This window comes from Leptodactylus fuscus, chromosome 1 (genome assembly GCF_031893055.1).
Source record: "Leptodactylus fuscus isolate aLepFus1 chromosome 1, aLepFus1.hap2, whole genome shotgun sequence".
In the NCBI taxonomy this organism is placed as follows: Eukaryota; Metazoa; Chordata; class Amphibia; order Anura; family Leptodactylidae; genus Leptodactylus; species Leptodactylus fuscus.
Genome location: NC_134265.1, coordinates 9,046,087 through 9,062,991, shown reverse-complemented (window position 1 = coordinate 9,062,991; position 16,905 = coordinate 9,046,087). Strand labels below are relative to the sequence as shown.

The following is a 16,905-nucleotide window of genomic DNA, read 5'->3' as shown; positions in this document are numbered from 1 at the left end:
AGAAAGACAGTCACTGGTGTTCTGTATTAGTGCAGTGGTGATGTCATGGGAAGATGTGTATAATTGGGTGTCATCAGCATAAAGATGGTACCTGAAGCCAAATCTGGCGATGGTTTTTCCAATGGGGGCTGTGTAGAGAGAAAAGAGCAGGGGGCCGAGGACCGAGCCCTGAGTAATCCCAACAGCAAGGGAAAGAGGGGAAGAAACAGAGCTCGCAAATGATACACTGAAAGTGCGGTCTGAGAGATAAGAGGAGAACCAGGAGAGCGCAGTGTCATTGAGGCCAACTGAGCGAAGCATAGTGAGGAGGAATTGATGGTCAACAGTGTCAAAAGCTGCAGAGAGGTCCAGAAGAATAAGAAAAGAGAAGTCACCATTGGATTTAGCCATTAGGAGATCATTGGAGACTTTTGTGAGAGCCGTTTCAGTAGAGTGCAGAACGCGGAAACCAGATTGTAAGGGGTCAAGCAGAGAGTTAGCGGAGAAATAGCAGATTAAACGAGAATAGACCAGGCGTTCCAAAAGTTTAGAGATGAAGGGCAGGTTAGAGACGGGTCGATAGTTAGCAGCACAGGATGGGTCCAGGGAAGGTTTTTTTCAATAGCGGGGTTATAACAGCATGCTTGAAGGAGGATGGGAAGATTCCAGAAGAGAGAGAGAGAGGTTAAATATTTTAGTAAGGTAAGTAGTGACAGCAGGCGACAGAGATTGGAGAAGGTGTGAGGGGAAGGGGTCACTACTGCAGGTTGTAGGGCGAGATGAAGAAAGTAGTTGGGAGACTTCCTCTTCTGTAACAGGTTCAAAAGATGAGAAAGGACAGTCTGAAGTTTGGTTGGTGAGGGGATCATTACTATGATAGGTGGTGGGATCAATGCCACCTGGGGCTTGGGCAGTAATTTCCTGATGGATCTTATCAATTTGATCATGGAAATAAGTGGCAAGGTCATCGACACTAAGGTCTGTGAATGGCGTCTGCACCTTGGGTATGAGTAAGGAGTGAAAAGTTTCAAAAAGCCTTAATTGACCACTTCACCACCTGGCTCACACACTTCCTAACCACAGACACCCCCACCATCATTATGGGTGATTTCAATATCCGCATTAACACAGACCCCCACACACAATTCCAGCCTCCTGTTCCTCACCGCCTCCTTTGGTCTCTCCCAATGGTCCTCCTCTGCCACCCACATAAAAGGGGGCACACTAGCCCTCATATTCACCCGCCTCTACTCCATATGCAGCCTCTCTAACTCTCCATCCACGCTCTCTGACCACAACCTGCTGACATTCTCTGCCTTCTCCTCTCCAATAGAAACCCCAACCTCTAAACCAACACGCCCCCGCAGGAACCTCTACTGCCTTGACACCTGCACCCTCTCAGACTCTCTCCTACCACTCGCTGATATAGCCTCACTCCAGGACACAGATGCCGCTGCTGCCTTCTATAATACCACCATTACCTCAGCCCTGGACTCTGTGGCTCCCTACACAAACACTAAAGCCCGACCGATCAATAGGCAACCCTGGAACACCGACCTGACTAAAAAACTGAGACGTGCCTCGCTGGTTGCAGAGCGCCTCTGGAAGAAAAGCCACTCCCAGAAAGACTTCCTGAGTTACAAAGAGGCAGTTCTCACGTTTAAGGACGCACTCACCTCCGCAAAGCAGGTCTACTTCATCACACTCATATCTGCACTCTCTCGCAACCCCAAACAGCTATTCACCACCTTCAACTCCCTCCTCCATCCTCCGGGTCCCCCTGACATCACTTATCTCAGCTGACGACTTCGCCTCCTACTTCAAAACTAAAATTGACACCATCAGAGACAGTCTCACCCTACACCCCCGACAATCCATCCACCCAACTGCTCACTGCTCCTCATCCTTGACCTGTTTCTCCACCATCACTGATGAAAAATTCTCCTCCCTAATCTCCAAATCCCACCTCACCTCCTGCGCCCTTGACCCGATCTAGTCACATCTCATCCCCAAACTCACTGAAGTGATTACTCCGGCCCTAACCCACCTCTTCAACCTATCTCTAGCCAATGGATCCTTCCCCTCTGCCTTCAAACACGCCACAGTCACACCTATACTTAAAAAGCCATCCCTCGACCCGTCCTCCCCAGCCAACTATTGTCCCATCCCACTGCTCCCGTACGCCTCAAAACTGCTTGAGCAACACGTCCACTCCAAACTCTCCTCCTACCTCTCATCCAACCTGCTCTTTGACAGACTACAGTCAGGCTTCAGACCCCGGCACTCCACTGAAACTGCCCTAACAAAAGTCACCAATGACCTTCTAACCGCCAAAGCCAAACACCATTACTTTGTCCTCCTCCTTGACCTCTCCTCTGTCTTTGACACAGTTGACCACTCCATCCTGTTAGAAATTCTCTCATTCCTTGGTGACTCAGACCTGGCCCTTTCCTGGATCTCCTCATACCTCACCGACCGCATATTCAGCGTCTCCCACTCGCACACCACCTCCTCACCTCGCCCTCTCTCTGTAGGTGTCCCCCAAGGCTCTGTCCTAGGACCCCTCCTGTTCTCCATCTACACCCTTGGCCTGGGCCAACTCATAGAATCTCATGGCTTTCAGTACCATTGCTATGCCGATGAGACCCAAATATACATTTCTGGACCAGACATTACCTCCTTGCTGGCCGGAGTTCCAGACTGTTTAGCAGTTGTAGCCTCCTTTCTCTCTTCCAGCTTTCTCAAACTCAACATGGAGAAAACCGAGTTCATCATCTTCACCCCACGCCTTTTGCCCCTCCACCTGACCCATCTATCAAAATTTACGGAAGCACAATTACCCCTGTCCCACAGGTCCGATGCCTTGGGGTAACCCTGGACTCCGACCTATCCTTCAAGTCACACGTTCAAACCCTCAACACTTCCTGCTGCCTCCAACTCAAGAACATCCACCGAATCCGCTCCTTCCTCATCCCTCAAACCACTAAGATGCTCGTCCAGGCCCTCATAATCTCCCGCTTAGACTACTGCAACACCCTTCTCCATGGACTCCCAGCAAACACCCTCGCCCCCCCCAGTCTGCGCTGCTCGTTTAATTCACCTCTCCTCCCGATCTTCATCGGCTGCTCCCCTCTGCGAGTCCCACCACTGGCTACCCATAGCCCAGCAAATTGAATTCACGCTACTAACGTTAACATTCAAAGCCATCCACAACCTGTCCCCTCCATATATCTCCAACCTAATCTACCTGCCCACACATAACCTCAGATCCTCCAATGACCTCCTACTCCGCTCTGCTCTCATCTGCTCCTCACACAACAGTCTCCAAGATTTCTCCTGTGCATCCCCCATACTCTGGAACTGTAACCAAGACACATAAGACTGATCCCCACAATCACAGGAAGGCACTGAAGACTCACCTATTCAGGAAGGCCTACAACCTCCAATAACACTATCACCACACCGCCATCTGTACAGTCTCCTCCTCTCCTTTTGTCTCTACCCCCCTTCCCTCATAGATTGTAAGCCCTCGTGGGCAGGGCCCTCTACCCCACCGTGCCAGTCGGTCATTGTTAGTATTATATCTACCTGTATATTCTGTGTATTGTATGTAACCCCCAAATGTAAAGCACCATGGAATTAATGGTGCTATAGAAATAAACAATAATAATAATAATGAGTCTGTTACCTCTGTATGTAATGCAATCTGACTTAAATCCAGCTCTGCTACATCAGTTTCCACATCAGTGTCATACTGTGGTAATGCATAGCAGATAGCAGAGCAAGTGAAACCCCGCCCACCAAAGTGCCGAGAAATCCAGGAAGTGAAGAGAGCACATAGCCCTGCAGACTGCAGAACAAGAGTTATAGGAATACCCCTTTAAGATCGGAATTGGGATCGGGATCGGATGGAAAATTATCAGAAATTGGATTTTAAAAACGATCCTGAAATCTCAAGATCGGCTCAACCCTTATTACAGCCTAGTACGCAACGTGCAACATCAAGTGACTAATGCAGAGGAGAAAGTGGCCAACGGGAATCTGTAGGTTTGTGACTTACTGAAATGAGCAGAATCTTACATGATGGTATAGAGGACGTAGAGAATGGGCCCCGCTGTAGGGACATGAGAGGAATGAGTGTCCCGGAGAATGTTGCATCCAGAGATCTAACACCGATACAGGGGCTTGTAAAAGTATTCACACCCCTATAGCAATACTTTGTAGAGCCGCCTTTGGCTACAATTCCGGCTACAAGTCTTTTGGGCTCGGTCTCTACCAGCTTTGCACATCTAGAGATGAGATTTCTGCCCCTTCTTCTTCTTTGCAGCCAGATTGGATGGAGCGTCTGTGAGCAGCAATTTTCATGTCTTGCCACAGATGCTCAATGGGATTTAGGTCTGGACTGTGACTGGGCCGTTCTAAGAGCGGAATATTCTGTGATCGAAACCATTCACTGGAGCTCGGGCTGGAGGTTTAGGGTCATTGCTGGAAGGGGAATCTCCTTCACAGGGCCACAAGGAGGACATTATAGTGTGTGGGGGCCACGAGGAGGACATTATAGTGTGTGGGGGCCACAAGGAGGACATTATAGTGTGTGGGGGCCACAGGGAGGACATTATAGTGTGTGGGGGCCACAGGGAGGACATTATAGTGTGTGGGGAACACATGGATGACATTATAGTGTGTGGGGGCCACAAGGAGGACATTATAGTGTGTGGGGGCCACGAGGAGGACATTATAGTGTGTGGGGGCCACGAGGAGGACATTATAGTGTGTGGGGGCCACGAGGAGGACATTATAGTGTGTGGGGGCCACGAGGAGGACATTATAGTGTGTGGGGGCCACTGAATGTATGAGAAGGGCTGAGAGCGAGCACTTACCTCCTCGGGTACAGCAGCCGTCTGCTCACAGGACTTGTGATGATGTCATGGATGTGGGAGGAGTCAAGGAGTCACATGATCAGTTACTGCTGTTATTGCTTTATCTGTGTAGAACAGGGTTAGGGAACGTATGACTCTCCAGCTGTTGCAAAACTACAACTCCCAGCATGCATACTTGCTCTGCTGTTCTTGGAACTCCCATGGAAGTGAATGGAGCATGCTGGGAGTTGTAGTTTCACAGCAGCTGGAGAGCCGATGGTTCCTTACCCCTGGTGTAGATGATAATAAAGCCTAGTGAGCTAAAGGACCTGTGATGATGTCACCTGTGTGGGAGGAGTCACAGAATCACATGACCAGATATTAGAGGTCTCTGCAGAGCTGTCTGTGTGTGACGTGTATGTAGTGGAGCCGAGTACTGGAAAGTGAATCTCCTTGTAAATAAGGGGGGACTGTCTGAGGGGAGGGAGAATAATAATAATAATACATTTTATTGCTATAGCGCCAACATATTCCACAGCGCTGTACAATTTGTAGAGTTCAAATACAGACAAAGAGATACATTACAAAGAAAGTCATTTTACACATTGGGACTGAGGGCCCTGCTCACAAGAGCTTACAATCTATGAGGTAGAGGGGGTGACACAAGATGTAGCAGGGGCGGCATTGCTTATACAGGGGTCAGACACTTCTGTAATAGAGGTGACTGTCATTACACAAACATAAGACTTTATGAGCCATCACTAGTAGTGTCCTTTAACATGTGGATGGAGCTTGGACCTATAACGTTAGCCTGAGATAGCATCATATCATGTGGTGAAATGTGGGAGCGGGGACAGAGGAGGGTTAAGGGTTTACATTAGAAATTGTGATAGGCTTGTCTGAAAAGATGCATCTTTAGGCTGTATTCACACAGAGTAATGCTGGCGTTTTTTGTGCTTATTTTTGCACATAGCGCCGTGTTAACGCCGCGCTATTTTGCGGTGGCGTTGCCCGGCATTAACGCGGCGTATACGCGGCGTTAACGCGGCGCTATGTGCAAAAATAAGCACAAAAAACGCCAGCGTTACTCTGTGTGAATACAGCCTTAGTTTGCGTTTGAAGTTGTAGAAATTGGGAGTTAATCTGATTGTCCGGGGTAGAGCATTCCAGAGAAGTGGTGCAGCTCGGGAGAAGTCTTGTATACGAGCGTGGGAGGTTCTGATAATAGAGGATGTAAGTGTTAGGTCATTGAGTGAACGGAGAACACGGGTTGGGCGGTAGACAGAGATGAGGGAGGAAATGTAGGGAGGTGCGGCATTATGGAGAGCCTTGTGGATAAGAGTGATAACTTTATATTTTATTCTATAATGAATAGGCAGCCAATGTAGTGACTGGCACAGACCAGAGGCATCGCTGTAGCGTCTAGACTGATAGATGAGCCTGGCCGCTGCATTCAGAATAGATTGTAGAGGGGAGAGTTTAGTGAGGGGAAGACCGATAAGTAAGGAGTTACAGTAGTCAAGGCGGGAATGAATCAGAGAGACAATAAGTGACTTTAGTGTATCTCTGGTGAGGAAAGGGCGTATTCTGGAGATGTTTTTGAGGTAGAGGTGACATGAACGTGCGAGTGATTCAATATGAGGGGTGAAGGAAAGGTCTGCGTCAAATATGACCCCGAGGCAGCGGGCCTGCTGCCTAGGAGTTATAGTAAGGCCTGAGACTACAATGGATATATCAGGGACAGATCTATTACATGGTGGAAACAGTAGTAGTTCAGTCTTAGAGAGATTTAGTTTCAGATAGAGCGAGGACATGATATGTGAGAAGTCTCCTATTAGCGGCAGCTATGACATCTTATGGCCCACACACACTATAATGTCCTCCTTGTAGCCCACAAAATGTTAGATCTTCACAGTAACTTATTGTAATCTGACCTGGCCTTTCTTATTAGCGAAAAGTTACAGAGCTTGGAATATCCTAATGAAGGATCATTACTCATACTATTGGTGGATGTTATTGTGAGGAAGGACATGGGTGGAGCTTAGAAATATATCTTCCATATATTAATAACTGTCTATTGGTAAAATTTACTATTTGGATTGTATAACGATAAATCCCTTCCATATGAGGAGAAATTCAATGATCGGGTATAATTCAGATAGTTATGTGATAATTAGAAATGAACAAACAGTAAAATGTTTGAGATTCGTTACGAATAGCATCTCAATATTCGACTATTCGAACGAATATCGAACCCCATTATAGTCTATGGGAGAAAATGCTTCGCTACAGGGGATCCCACCATTTGACTCAGGAGAGTCACCAATTCCACTAAGACACCCCAGGAAATGATACCAACACCCTGGAAAGCAACTTGGACAGCAGGGGAAGCATGTCTGGGGGCATCAAGTACCTTTATTATGTCGGGATCCCCTGTCAGCTTGCGATATGCCGGAGCTGACTTTTTCCCATAGGAATGCATTGACCAGCGTTGATTGGCCAGTCTACGACATTCGGCCAATCAACGCTGGTTCTGCCTGAGGAGGTGGAGTCTAAGAGTGGTCCACAGCAGTTTCCATTCTGGTCCGATTTTAGACTCCGCCTCCTCCGGCAGAACCAGCGTTGATTGGCCGAATGCTGTAAGACTGGCCAATCAACGCTGGTCAATGGGTACACACTCTCCTAAGCCCCGCCGCCTTCTCCTGACTAGTATTATAGAGAAGGCGGGGCTTTGGAGAGTGTGGGCGGGGAGTCTCCCCGCCCAGTACCCGCCCACACTCTCCTAAGCCCCACCTTCTCTATAATAATAGTCAGGGAGAGGGGGGCAGGGCGCTCTGAAACCGGGACCATGGACCGAAGTGGACCAAGAGCAAAGAGCTGCAGGTAAGCAGACACCGGGGGAGGGGGTTAATCACTACACAGCGTGGGGTACATGCTGTGTAGTGAATAGGATAATCTCCCACACTGCACACTCAGCTGGCTATTCCTTAGCAGTTCCGAGCCATAGGAATGCATTGACCAGCGTTGATTGGCCACTGTACGGGCGTTCGGCCAAACAACGCTGGTCAATGCATCCCTATGGGAAAAAGTCAGCTCGCGCATATCACAAGCTGACAGGGATCCTGACAAGATAGAGCCCCAAAGAGCTGGGTGAGTGACATTCCCCCCTAAATAATGGTTATCCCTAGCTAACCCTGCCTGTAGATCTGTCCCTGTCTCACATTCATATAGTTCACAGTCCCAAATTAGTTGAATGGTAAATCCACCATTCATCTAAATTGGAGTTTATCTGTTTCCGGCCGCCAATTCCTTTTTCCGATTTTTTTTCACTGCCTACCTTGTCGTATTTCCTGTCCCACCTCCATTGCGTAGTTATTGGTGCAAAAAACACGCCAGGGAAGGTGGGAGGGGAATCAAATTTTTAGTGAGTTTGCCACGTGGTGTTCGATTGGAATCGAACACCTCGAACGGTCTGATATTCGATTGAATATCAATTTGATCGAACACCGTTCGCTCATCTCTAGTGATAATGTCTGTACAATAGTCCTGATTATGATATTGTGAATAGAGATGAGTGAACAGTGAGATATTCCATTCGAATAGTCCCTCAATATTCGACTACTCGAACAAATATCGAATCCCATTATAGTCTAAGGGGAAAAAATGCTCGTTTCAGGGGAACCCACTATTTGACTCAGGAGGGTCACCAAGTCCACAATGACACCTCAGGAAATGATGCCAACACCTCTGCAATGCAACTGGGACAGCAGGGGAAGCATGTCTGGGGGCATCTAACACACCAAAGTCCCTCTATTACCCCACTATCACAGCCTAACAACTACACACTTTCCACATTCAAAAAAAAACTCTATGAAAGTGGAAAAATACCTGGAAACCTTCTTTCCTCCCCAATTGTATGGACACAAACCCAAATTTTAAGCTAAAGAAACATTACCAGGCACCCCTTTAAGTCACGTTGCGCATGACAACCTCAGATGGAATAGGCAATGGGAAATCCAACAGTACCCACCCTGAACTGTCATTGTAGATGTGTGTGTGTGAGGAGTTCATCACAAGGCTATGAAGCGAAAGAGGGACCGTCCTCCTTGTGGAAGATGAAAGGAAAACCGCGCTCGCCCAGGTACAATGAAAAGACTTTATTTTGCACAACGCGTTTCGAGCATACTGCTCTTTCTCAAGTGCATATGATCAACCTTCCCAAGTTGAGGGTTAGTGCTTGAAGAAAACAACAGAGGATCACAAGGCTGACAGACCCAACTCCACATGCTGCAGCACAAGCAACCAGCAGTCAGACTAAGATTGTCTCTTCTTCAAGTAAGACACAAGATTCTTTGGAACCAGAACAGGAAAACCCAGTGATTGCCATTGCAGCAGTGCCTAGGCCATCTTTCAGAGCAGTTCATTCAGAGATTGAATTGGAGAAAAATAAGAACATTTACTGTGATCGAGTCTTCATGCACATTAGTGGGCATGGACAACCTAACGTACAAGATCCTCATGCTGAGCTGGCCTCATTACTGAACAAGATCAACCAGGAAAATCAGGGCTGGAAATAGCCATCACATCTTACCGAAAGGAATCACCCTCAGTCTGGAAAGAAGCCATCTAAACATTGCACCTTTAATTGAGTTGACTAGATCACTGTAATGAAAGAAATTTTCTGAGAGAAGTCCTCAGTAGTTGATACCTTTTTTAATGGCTAACTCAAAAAGTTTTTTGATGACATATCGAGCTTTCGAGACTCTATAGAGGTCTCTTTATCAGGATGGTATAACACAATTTCTGAAGGTAGGCATATATATACACAGAGAAATGGAGTGTTAGATGCAAAATAGATGGAAAACAGAACACAATGTAAATAAACATATATATCAGTTCCCAGGAAAGTTCTCTGGGTTTATGGCTTCTTTGATCAGTGATGTGTTGTCTAGTGGTTGTAAAACGTCATAAAACCCTGGGCCTGGTTTAACCCCCTTTGGAGCGTGTCAAAGTTCGCCATAAGTTTAACCTCCCATATGAGGCGATCTTTTCTGCTCTTGAAATTCCCTCTCAGTACCAGGATCTTCATATCCTGGGCCATAGTATGATTTTGATTACAGACGTGTTTTGGCACAGGGAGGTCCATTCTCTGTTCTCTAATCGTATGTCTGTGTGAGTTCATCCTCATCCTCAGTGACTGTCCTGTCTCACCTACATACAGGCCCTCAGGACACTTAGTACACAATATCAAATACACTACATTAGGTGTGCTGCAGGTGAAGTTACCTGGGATCTTGTAGTGTCGATCGGAGTTCGGGATCTTTATTTTGTCTGTAGTCAGTATGTGCGGGCAGGTCTTGCACCTCTTCTGTCCACATGGAAATGTTCCTTTGTTATTTGGAGGTGACAGTGAGCTGCTAATAATCATATTCCTGAGGTTTGGTGGCTGTCTGTAGCACAGCGGGGGGGGGGGGGGGGGGGGGGGTGTCTGGAAATATGGATTTTGGATGGTGGTCTTTTTGCAGTAGTGGATGTAGTTTGCGTGTAATTCCTCTCAGCGTCTCCAGGTGGGGGTTATATGTGACAACCAGGGGCACCCGATTGTTCTCCTGTTTGGTGTTGTATTTTAATAACTCCGATCTTGGTATTCTCATGGCTCTGTTGATTTGGTTTTCAACTGTTCTTGGACGGTAACCCTGCCTCAAGAATGTGTTTTTGAGGCCCCCAATGTGCTTGTCTGTCCACAGGGTCTGAACACCTGGAAATGCTTAGAGGAATTACACTCAAATTACATTCACTACTGCAAAAAGACCACCATCTAAAATCCATCTTTCTTCTTCCCTCTTATAGGGGCCAAAGCTGTTAGGTAATTAAAAATTCCACCTGTCCTAACAGCTCATAGGGGCAGGAATACCCCATCTTGTGCTGCTGTTTGGGCTAAGGGAAAACAGATTATCATTCATAATCTTTCTATTTTAGATAGAAGAGAGCATCTGGCAACTCAATGACATATATGGGGAATCAAAGGAGACAGGGAGATCTCTGCAGAGAGACTGGGCGTAGAGCCCCCTCTGGTGAAGATATGTTGATGGAAAATAGGTATAGTCTAGAACATTAGCCCCCTTCTACAATAGATGGTAGGGGTCTAATATATCTCTTCCAGGAGGAGTAACAGAGGGGTCAGTGAAAACAGTCCAGTTAAGCACTTCTTGCTGCTCTGCAGATTGATTAACAGTCACTTCTTAGCACGGGGAGGAAAACTTCAAAGCAGTGGCTTAACTACCGCCATAGCAGCAGAGGCAGCTGCCACAGGGCCCGGGACATTAGGGGCCCGGTGACAGCCGCTACCGCTGCTATCATTATACTTGGGGGGGGGGGTGTCTTTTCGGACCCCCGAGTATAATAATTGGCGGACCGGGAGAGGTAAGAAACATAAAAAACACTGTTACTTACCTCTCCACGATCCTGCCAGGCCTCCTTCCTGACGTCCTTTCTGACGTCTCTGACGTCACATGAACCCGGCCTGCGTCCCAGGTTATGTGACGTCCGACGTCATTGAAGAAGGACGGCAACAGAGAAGACAGCGTAGGAGCCGGGGGACAAGTAAGTAACAGGAAATCTAATCCGCTTAAAAAAAACACGGTGACCTGCAGACCCCATAGGCTATAATGGAGTCCGAGCTTTTCTCTCTGCGTTTCTTTAATGTACTTTGTATCAGGTTACATAATATAATTTAGGATTCATTTCTGTGCAGCTACTCGGTGGGAGGGGGCGTAGGTAACATCAGAGCTGTTTTACAGCACAATTGCTTGTACCCTTGTATTTCTTAGTGTCAATGTATCTGCAATTTATCTTTTATAAAGTATTTTACATGAATACAATTAATATACAAATACTTTATTCTGGGTTGTTTCCAGATGTGCTTTGATTATCTCTATATGTTGTTTATGGGACGCCAATTGAGATATTGATTAGAAGAAGTTTATTTTATTGACCATCCTGACACTATAGCTCATGGTTTCTGAGACTACTACCAAAATTTCTACAATCTTAGTGGCCTCCTCTCAGATTTACAACTGCAACAGATACAAAACAGTATTAAAGTTTATGAGTGAATTTTTTTTTGATGTTTAACAAGTTCCGATTTAGAGATGAAACATTTACCACATTCTGGACATGAATATGGCTTCTCCCCTGTGTGAATTCTCTGATGATTAACAAGATTCGATTTCAAAGTAAAACATTTTCCACATTCTGGGCATGAATGTTACTTCTCCCCTGTATGAAGTTTTTGGATGTTGAACAAGACGTGATTTAGAGGGAAAATTTTCCCTGCATTGTGGACATGAAAACTCTCTGGTGTGAGTTTTTTTTATGTTCAACAAGACTTGTTCTCTGAGCAAAACATTTCCCACATTCTAGGCATAAATAAGGCTTCACTCATGTGTGAGTTCTTTGATGTTCTACAAGAGTTGATTTCATAGCAAAACATTTCCCACATTTTTGGCATGAATATGGCTTCTCTCCTGTGTGAGTTCTTTGATGGTGAACAAGATTTGATTTCATAGCAAAACACTTCCCACATTCGGGGCATGAATATGGCTTCTCCCCTGTGTGAATCCTTTGATGTTGAACAAGAGTTGATGTCTGAGTGAAACATTTCCCACATTCTCTGCATGAATATGGCTTCTCCCCATTGTGTGTTCTTTGATGTTCAATGACACTTGATTTCGTAGTAAAACATTTCCCACATTCTGGACATGAAAATGGCTTCTCCCCTGTGTGACTTCTTTGATGAGTAACAAGTTCTGGTTTAGAGATAAAACATTTCCCACATTCTGCGCATAAAAATGGCTTCTGTCCTGTGTGAATTCTCTGATGTCTAGCAAGATGTGATTTTCTAGTAAACCATTTCCCACATTCTGGGCATGAATATGACTTCTCTCCTGTGTGAAACTTTTGATGTTGAACAAGACTTGATTTTGCAGTAAAACATTTCCCACATTCTGGGCATGAATGTGGCTTCTCCCCTGTGTGAAGTTTTTGATGTTGAACAAGACTTGATTTCACAGTAAAACATTTCCCACATTCTGGGCATGAATGTGGCTTCTCCCCTGTGTGAAGTTTTTGATGTTGAACAAGACTTGATTTCAGAGAAAAACATTTCCCACATTCTGAGCATGAACATGGCTCCTCCGCTGTATGACTTCTCTGATGTTTAACAAGACGTGATTTAGAGGGAAAACTTTCCCTGCATTGTGGACATGAAAACTCTCTGGTGTGAGTTTTTTTATGTTGAACAAGACTTGATCTCCTAGCAAAACATTTCCCACATTCTAGGCATGAATGAGGCTTCACTCCTGTGTGAATTGCTTGATGCTTATTTAGATCTGGTTTAGAGACAAAACATTTCCCACATTCTCTGCATGAATATGGCTTCTCTCCTGTGTGAGTTCTTTGATGGTAAACAAGACTTAATTTCATAGCAAAACATTTCCCACATTCGGGGCATGAATATGGCCTCTCCCCTGTGTGAATCCTTTGATGTTGAACAAGACTGTATTTCTGAGTGAAACATTTCCCACATTCCCTGCATGAATACGGCTTCTCCCCATTGTGTTTTCTTTGATGTGCAATGACTCTTGATTTCATAGTAAAACATTTCCCACATTCTGGACATGAAAATGGCTTCTCCCCTGTGTGATTTCTTTGATGAGTAACAAGTTCTGATTTAGAGTTAAAACATTTTCCACATTCTGCGCATAAAAATGGCTTCTGTCCTGTGTGAATTCTCTGATGTCTAGCAAGATTTGATTTTCTAGTAAACCATTTCCCACATTCTAGGCATGAATATAGCTTCTCTCCTGTGTGAATCCTTTGATGTTCGACAAGACGAAATTTCTGAGCAAAACATTTCTCACATTCTGGGCATGAATATGGCTTCTCCCCTGTGTTAATTCTCTGATGTATAACACCTCTTCTGCAACTTTCATTTTGCTTAACAGACTGTGATGAATTAGAATAAAAATCTTTCTCCTGAAGGCCTGAGGGTAAATCTGGGGTAATGGCATGTTCTTCATATGGATCTTGTGTGATACCATGATCCTCTGCTTTATAATCTGTAGATATCAGATGTCCCTCTGAGCTCCTGGTACAGTCATCTGACAAGAAGAAAACTGATGTTACTATTATTGAATAACATAACCTTATAAGTATATTCCCCACTGAGCTGCTGCTGCCTGAGACGTTTCAGACCGTGTGAAGAAGTGAAGTCAGTGGCACAGGCAGCAAACGACGGCAGCGCGGCCTACTTCATTAGTATTCACTGTGCTGAGACGGAGGTCAGTGATAGTGACTAGTAATGAAGCGGGACAGGAGACGCGACCACTGCTCTAGGTTACTGTAGAGGTGAACACAATCCAAAGGGGCTCTATCATTACATTTTAGTGTTTTGAGATAAAGATATGCCCGAATATCCTTCAAAAAGACTATTCAGGTGCTGTCAGTCATTTTTAAAAAGACCCCCCGTTTTTAAAATTACCTTTGAAATGGTTATGTAAATCACTCTCTTCGTGCACGGTGGGCGTTTCGTGCACTCCCCAGCGTCATCTTGCTTTTGCTGCATAACTCCTCCTGCTCCTTCTTCTTCACAGCCTCCGGCATTGTCCTTCCCAGCGGTTTCTATTCAGATTTTGCGCATGCGCACACATCAGCTCGCAATGTTATTGAACAGGTAAATGGCGCTTGGAGCGTGTGCAGGAGCGCTCCGGAGGGAGCGCTACTACGCACATGCAAAATTTCAATAGAAATCGCCGGGAAGGACAATGCTGGAGGTGGTGAAGAAGAAGGAGCAGGAGGAGTTATGCAGAAAAAGCAAGTTGACGTTGGGCGGTGCACGGAACGCCCACCATGCATGAAGAGCTAACAGCACCTGAATAGCCTTTTTAAAGGCTATTCAGGCATATCTTTATTAGAGATGAGCGAATACCATTCAATCGAGTAGGTATGCGATCGAATACTGCGGTATTCGAAATATTCGTACTCGATCGAATACCACGCGGTAAACACAGTAGAAATTCCCCTCCCATCTTCCCTGGCACTTTTTTTTACACCAATAACTGTGCAGGGGAGAAGGGACAGGAAGTAGGAAAACTTCGGCATCGAAAAAAAAAAAAGGAAAAAGTCATTGGCTGGCTAAATTAGGTGACCTCTACTTCATAAGAATAGTGGGTGTCAGATCCGGTTCAGATGTGACTCGAATTTAGAAAGGGATAGACGTTCTGCCCAGGGTTAGCTAGGAATTACCTTTATATAGGCAGGAATATCACACCAAGAGCTCTTATAAGAGCCAAACTGCTTGAAGATTGTATATAGACCATCAGTATATATACACCATCAGTATATACACACCATCAGTATATACAATCTTCTTGCAAATAATTTTCCCAAAAGCCCTTGTTAGGGCTCCAATTCCCTACCACCTTTTATACATGTTATACAGTACTTGCTATATACAGTATATACTTTCTACACAGTATATACAGTGTATACTTGCTATACAGTAAGCTTGTATACATAGGTTTGTGCGCCCAATATACCTGTCCTATACCTGCTGTAAGCAAGGTGTATACTTGCTATACAGTATGCTTGTATAGATCTAGAAATGCATAAGGCTAGCGCAAAGGGACAAGGACGAGGATGTGGAAATTCAGCTGGAGGTCCAGGCCGCGGTCAAGCTACTGTGGATCCAACGTCTACTTGTGAGGGGCAGCCAGCATTACGCTCATCCACAATCCCCGACTTGATGGCAACGTTAAGCAGGGTACAACGCTGACGAGGCCCGAGCACCAGGAACAGGTGTTACAATGGCTAGCAGATAATGCTTCCAGCAGCTTTTCCACCAGCCAGTCAGCCACTACCTCCAGGCGTGTTCCTATCCAAGAGTCTGCCCCTCCTTCCTCCCAACATGCCGAATCTTCCCAGAAGAGTCATCTCACCCTTGCCCCCTCCCAGGAGCTGTTTTGGGGTCCTTTTACCCTCTCGCACTCTGTTCAACCACTTCCTGAATCCCAGGAGCTATCAGACGAATTTTTGTGTCCTGATGCCCAAACACTGGAGCATCCGCCATCTCCTGGCAATTTTGTGGTTGTGGACCCGCAACCAGCATTTCCCATTTTTATTGATGATGACGAGACACAGTTGCCATCAGGGCAACTTGTGTGGTGTGCAGGAGGAGCAGAGTGAGGAATTGGAAGAGGAGGTGGTGGACGACGAGGCAACCTACCCGACCTGGACAGGGGTGAAGTCTAGCGGGAAAAGCAGTGTAGATGTGGAGGCAAGTGCAGCACCAAAAAAGGTGGCCAGAGGCAGAGGCATGTTCAGAGGTAGAGGACAGTTGCTTCACAGAAGCCAGGCCAGAGTCAGCAAGGCCCAAGATGTTCCCTGTCCTAGTCACTCACGAAAAACTCTATTGAGGCCACGTTCCTCGATGGTGTGGAGATTTTTCAACGTATGCGCAGAGGACAAACTGAGTGTACTCAAAAATGAGTAGAGACTCTGAGAAGAGCAACCTGACCACCCCAGCCATGCACCGTCATTTGGAAAGCAATCCCTGGGCTCAGTGGGAGAGAGTAAATGCAGGACAATCGTCGTCTGGCATTGCCGCCACTGCCTCTTCCACTGTTTCCAGTGCTGGCGCTGCAGTCCAGACCACCAGCCAGGACACCTCCACGTCTGCCTCTGACACTTTTGGGACTTCACCCTCATCCTTCCCTTTTCCTGCCTCTGCTCCTTCGCCTGCACCATCATGCGCCTCTTCCCAGCAACTCACCATCTCCCAGGCAGAAGTACAGCGCAAGCCACCCACATGCCCAAGCCTTAAACGGCCACATCTCCAAACTGCTGGCTCTGGAGATGTTGCCGTTTAACCTTGTGAAGACTCAGGCCTTCCGTGACCTGATCGCAGCTGCGGCACCTCGCTATGCCGTCCCTAGCTGTCCTACTTCTCCCGGTGTGCCGTCCCCGCCTTGCACCAGCACATGTCCCATAACATCAGACGGGCCCTGAG

At 46.2% G+C, this 16,905-nt stretch overlaps 3 protein-coding genes and 1 pseudogene across 3 annotated transcripts in view; 1 reads left to right on the top strand and 3 right to left on the bottom strand.

The window, feature by feature from the left end:
- The window catches only part of LOC142191151 (uncharacterized), a 1,229,165-nt gene that overhangs the window by 704,555 nt on the left and 507,705 nt on the right, over positions 1-16,905 (top strand). The window lies entirely within an intron of this gene.
- Positions 1-16,905, bottom strand: part of LOC142189845 (uncharacterized) — a 236,989-nt gene that overhangs the window by 189,986 nt on the left and 30,098 nt on the right. The gene's annotated exons all lie outside the window — the stretch shown is intronic.
- Positions 1-16,905, bottom strand: part of LOC142190877 (oocyte zinc finger protein XlCOF7.2-like) — a 77,156-nt gene that overhangs the window by 50,565 nt on the left and 9,686 nt on the right. The gene's annotated exons all lie outside the window — the stretch shown is intronic.
- Positions 11,981-14,501, bottom strand: LOC142210253 (uncharacterized; annotated as a pseudogene).